Source organism: Lithobates pipiens, unplaced genomic scaffold (assembly GCF_037356315.1).
Source record: "Lithobates pipiens isolate NorthernLeopardFrog02 unplaced genomic scaffold, aLitPip1_a1.2 Scaffold_8, whole genome shotgun sequence".
Classification (NCBI taxonomy): Eukaryota; Metazoa; Chordata; class Amphibia; order Anura; family Ranidae; genus Lithobates; species Lithobates pipiens.
The window spans coordinates 487441830-487447635 of record NW_027507903.1 but is presented as its reverse complement, the minus strand read 5'-3'; the positions used below and the strand labels follow the sequence as shown (position 1 = coordinate 487447635).

At 47.8% G+C, this 5806-nt stretch overlaps 1 long non-coding RNA gene across 1 annotated transcript; it reads right to left on the bottom strand.

The window, feature by feature from the left end:
• Positions 1 to 1310: 1310 nt before the first annotated feature.
• Positions 1311 to 4201, bottom strand: LOC143960410 (uncharacterized). Its single transcript, XR_013270310.1, has 2 exons — positions 2507 to 4201; positions 1311 to 2219 (listed from the first exon to the last, which is right to left on the bottom strand). It is a non-coding gene; the product is annotated as an uncharacterized LOC143960410 (long non-coding RNA).
• Between the last annotated feature and the right edge of the window lie 1605 nt (positions 4202 to 5806).

The following is a 5806-nucleotide window of genomic DNA, read 5'->3' as shown; positions in this document are numbered from 1 at the left end:
GCGATTCAGGAGCATTTGTAACGCCAAGGGAAACTGATCCATGCTGTGATCTTGCTCATACAATCTGGAAAAAATATTACCAACAAGTGGATTGACTGTATCTTCTGAATTCATGGCCTTCGCGTACTGTCAGAAACCATAAAACAGACTGAGACAGAAGTACAATCAAATCACACTTGTTTATTAAAAATAAAAAGGTAAATAGAAAAAAACATAGCCAAGCATAGCCAGAGTCCTGTAGCCAGATCGGGTAGTCAGCCAGTCCAAAGTTCATAAACCAGATCGGGTAATCAGCTAGGCCGGAAGTCAGGGATCCAAGGAGAGCAACCGCAAGCAGGATAAGAAGCCAGGTGGGATGTCAGCAAGCCAGTCTTGAAACAAACAGCAGGAGATGCTTCCCTGTGATGTGACCAATGCGAAGGCAAATGAAAAAGTGAGCAGGAAGACTTTAAATAGGCAGGTCAGACGAGCATCATCGGGAACAGCTTTTAACTGTGGAAAGAGAAGAGAGCTGGCAATTAGCCGACAGCTGAGCGGCAAGCCCAGAGGAGGAAGGGCTAAGCCAGCCCTGACAGGATGGCTCCACTTTTGTCTTCAAGACCTGTGACCCAAGAGACCGTCCTGCTTAAACTCCTAATTGAGAATGACCATCAGGAGACAGCTAATCACATCATCCAAGTTCCTGGGCATTCCTTAGTTCTCCACCCATAATCCCTTCATCAACTGGGAGACATGTTTTTCAAACTTTACATCTGACCATTGCAAAGAACATTTCAAAGAAACTTATCAAATAAGCCCTCCACCAACCCAAGATTTACAAGCAGTTTTGGCAACTACCCAGTCATACCACAAGCTACCTCCACAATATCTTGAGTTTCAGCACGTTTGTGATAAAAAGAACACAGATCAGCTGCCTCCTCATCGCTCTTATGATTGTCCCATTGAATTGCTTCCGGGCAGAAATACCATTTGGTCACCTTTATTATTTATCCAAACCTGAACTGAAGGTGCTCAGGGAGTGGATTAATGAGAATCTAGAGGAGGGTTTTATCAGACACTCAACCTCTTCTGCTGGGGCAGCCTTATTCTTCCTAGAGAAAAAGGACTCCACCCTGTTTTCATGTATTAAGTACAAAATCGCTATACACTACCACTGATTCCAGAAATGCTTGAGAGACTCCGCTCCACCAAGCTCTTTACCAAATTAGATTTATGGGGGGGCATACAACCTTGTCTGCATTCGTCCTGGGGATTAATGGGAAAACTGCTTTCAGAACCAGATTGTCAGAAACGATTAAATCAGACAGAAGTACAGTTAAATCACACTTGTTTAATAATAAAAGTAAATAGAACAAATGTAGTCAAAACATAGCCAAAGTTCGGTAACCGGAACAGATAGTTAGCTAAGCCAGAAAGTGAGGGGTCAGTGTAGAATCTGGAACCAGAAGGGATGTCAGCCAAGCAAGTCTTTAAACAGGAACACAGGAGATAGTCTCTGTGATGTTGACCAAGGTGAAGGCAGAGATCCTCTGGGCTGGACGGCTTAAGTTGGAAGGTGTGACGAGCAGGATATCATCAACAGGGTGAGTTAGTAGCTGGCAATTAGCCGACAGCTGAGTGGCCAGCTCAGAGCAGGAAGGGCTGTGCCCAGCCCTGATACAGATGTGGACATTTGGAGTCTTTGGCCATGCCCTTTGGACTTTGCTCCCACAACTTTTCAGCATTTCATTAATGATGATTTTCGAGATTTGCTGGATCAGTTTGTAATAGCATATTTGGATGATATTCTCTTTTTCTCTGATAATTTGGAAGAACACAGCAAGCATGTCTGGATTGGTTTAGAGAGATTAAGGCAGAATCAACTTTACATCAAACTAGAGAAATTTGATTTTGAACAAACTCGGACACAGTTCTTGGGAAACATAATTCTGTCTAAAGAGGTAAGCATTGATCCTGATAAGGTAATTGCTCCAATTAAACAACTGAAAAAGAAAGGCATGCCTTTTTTGTGGTCACCTGCAGCACAGGCTGCCTTTGGTGTACTAAAGACTCTCTTCACTTCTACTGTGGGAGCTATCCTTTCTCAGCGAATTTGAGAAAAAATGCAGCTTCATCCTTGTGCTTATTTCTCTCAACTGATGTCTTCAGCCGAGAAGAATTATGATATTGAAAACAAGGAGCTGCTGGCAATTAAGGAAGTATTTTCTGAGTGGAGGCATCTGGTGGAAGGGAAAAGAAAAATATAAACCTTAGTGCCTTTGGATAAAATAACTGATCATTAAACTCCAGCTGCAGTAAAAAACTTGCTAATAAGCAATGGCAGAGAAGCAAAGTAAGGACATAAAAACAATTTGCTGTACTTAGGGTAAATCACATTCATGTAAACATGCAGAACAAAAAATTAATAAAGTCTCATTAAGGTGATGAAACAAAGTGCTCGTGCTTAAATCGAAATCTCCTGTGCAATATGGTTCAGACTGGGTGCCCCACATAGATGTACACTCACCCTGGATGTTGATCAACTATTGCTAGTATGGTCTCTTAGGCATGTGGAGTTACCCCTAGGGAGACTGTTGAGATAACGTTCCATGCATAAATGCACCTTATAGATATGGATGGAAATGACAAAGAAGAACATTCATTGCGCAATGCTATAAAACCAGGTTTATTAAATACACAAATTCAAATAATTCACTCACATTTAAAAATGCCTTATAGTCCTGGCACCCGGTGTGTGTAGCAGATGATTATTAAGGGTAATCGGCCCTAATAGGAAAAGCCGCTGTTTTCATCGTTTAGCTCAATTTCCAGGTAATTTTGTATGGGCGGAAGTGACGCGGTGTACTTTCGACGTTTCGGCCTATCACAAAGCCATCATCAGGAAGTTGTCCAACAGGCTGAAACGTTGAAGTTGCACAGCGTCATTACGTCACTTCCACCCATACGAAATTACCCGGGAATCAAGCTAAATTAGGTAAATTGTGGCTTTTCCTATCAGGGCCGATTACCCTTAATAATCATCTGCAAGGGGTCTGGAGGATATTGGTTATGAGAAAGGTTGCGAGCACTGAACTTATTCTCCTGGAGAAGAGATGCTTGAGAGGGGATATGATTTCAATTTACAAATACCGCACTGTGGTGACCCCACAATAGGGATAAAACTTTTTTCGTGGAAAGGAGTTTAACAAGGCATGTGGCCACTCAACAAAATGAGAAGAAAAGAGGTTTAACCATAAACTACGTAGAGGGGTCTTTACTGTAAGAGCGGCCAGGATGTGGAATTCCCTTCCACAAGTGGTGGTCTCAGTGGGGGGCATCGATAGTTTCAAAAAACGATTAGATAAGCACCTGAACGACCACAGCATACAGGGATATACAAGGTAAAACTGACTTATAATCACACACATAGGTTGGACTTGTGTCTTTTTTCAACCTCACCTACCATGTAACTATGTAACATTGGCTTTCTTTATTGCTAGGTATCCAAAATGTTTACTATACCCAAATGGATTACAGTTAACAAGCTCCAACTAGCCAGTGAAGAACATTAGATCTGCAGTGTGGATTTTATTGCCATACTTATAGAAAGGCCTCTATATTATGCCTCCCTTGATCCACTCTCCCTTCTTAAGGTAGCGTGTAGGCTGGCCAGGTTCCATCTTCTATAGTGTGACAGTATAAGCAGTCAACAGAAACATCCACTAGGGGGTGACGTTATATCTAAAGGAAGTGTACATATATGAATATAGTATTGTTGTTGTTAAATTCTGTCTTGAGTTAACACTGTTGTTTAAAGCTCAGCAGATTCATTACCTCCTATTTGTAGCAAATAAAATATCTTTAGAATCAAATTGCCTTGAGTTGTTTGATTATTGCCACACTGGATGTCTGAACCCAGAGTGTCAGGTGGGTTTGAAGGTTCACTTGGTCATGACTGTGCAGCAGGAGCAGGTAATTATCAGCAGCCCTCTAGGGGGCCGTGCTATATTCGTAACTAATGTTTTACATGCAGCAGTGGTGCAACAGGTCTGACTTTTCAGAGGGACATCAAGTCACATCCAAGTCGCAGGAATCCAAAGTTGCACTCCAAAGTTAATCACCTTTGAAGTGGTACAAGCAGGCCCGGATTGACCATAGGGTAAACCGGGCAATTGCCCGGTGGGCTGCAAGTCCATGCAGGGCACAAGGTTCTTTGAGCCTGCACCGCTCATGCAGCCTCTCCGCGGCCACCCGGCTGCCAGTTAAACTCAGCCCATCGGGGGACGTAAACATAGAGGGGGTGGAGCTAGATGAGAAGCCTTCGGCCTCTCCGCAGCTGCCCGTATAGGTTAGCCATCGGTACCAGGGGGCGTGACTGCAAAGGGGGAGGAGCCAGAGCAGACACCTGCTGCTGAGTCCTGACAACTTGAAGCCGGATAACAGAAAACGTGAGTGCAGCCCCATGCTCTGTGCTCACCCCCTGTAACCTGGATAGGAGGAGTAGTGGGGGGCGGCTGCATATAGAACAATCATTCTCTCCATTTTCCTCCTGCAGTATCAGAATGCCTGCAAGAGGTAGAGGAGAAGCAGGAGACTGCAGGAAGAAGATGGAGAGAATAATTATTCTATATGCAGCCGCCTCCACCGCTCCTTCTATCCTGCTTATTTCTGCTGCCCCTCCCTGCTCTCCACACCACCCATACTCTTTGCCTCCTCATGCTCTCTGCCACCCCCCAGTGCTCTCCACCTCCCCCATGCTCTCTGCCACCCCCCAGTGTGCTCCACCTCCCCCATGCTCTTTGCCACCCCCCCAGTGCGCTCCACCTCCCCCATGCTCTCTGCTGTCCTCCCTGTGCTTTCCGCCACCCCTCATGCTCTTTGCCACTCCCTGTGCTCTCCGCCACCCCCATGCTCTCTGCCACCCCTGTGTTCTCTGCTACCCCCCCATGCTCTGCGCTCACCTCCCTGTGCTGTTCATATCCCCCCACACTTCCCCCTGTGTTCTCCACATCCCCCTCATGCTCTCCGCTGCCCCCCTGTGCTCTCCACCTTCCCCAGGTGCTCTTCACATCCCCCATGCTCTCCACCAGCCCCCCCCCCTGTGCTCTCCACCTTCCCCCCATGCTCTCCACTGCCCTCCCTGTGCTCGCCACCCCATATGCGCTTTTCACATCCCCTATGCTCTCCACCACCCTCCCTGTGCTCTCCTCCTCCCCCCATGCTCTCCACCAGCCCCCCCACTTTCCACCTCCCCCCATGCTCTCTGCTGCCCTCCCTGTGCTCGCCACCCCCATGCGCTATTAAAACCCCCCATGCTCTCCACCACCCTCCCTGTGCTCTCCACCTCCCCCATGCTCTCCACCAGCCCCCCTGCTCTCCACCTCCCCCCATGCTCTCCACCGCCCTCCCTGTGCTAGCCACCCCTATGTGCTCTTCACATCCCCCATGCTCTCCGCCACCCTCCCTATGCTCTTCACCTCCCCCCATGCTCTCTGCCACCTCCTTGCGCTCTCCACCTCCCCCCATGCTCTCCACCAGTCTCCCTGTGCTCTCCACCTCCCCCCATGCTCTCCACCGCCCTCCCTGTGCTCTCCACCTCCCCCCATGCTCTCTGTCGCCCTCCCTGTGCTCTCCATCTCCCCCCATGTTCTCCAACACCCTCCCTGTGCTTTCCACCTCCCCCCATGCTCTCCGCCGCCCTCCCTGTGCTCTCCACCTCCCCCCATGCTCTCTGCTGCCCCCCCATGCTCTTCGCTGCCTCTTGTGCTCTTCTCTTCCTCCCTGTGCTCTCGCCTCACCCCATGTTCTCAAGGTTATTCCCTGTGCT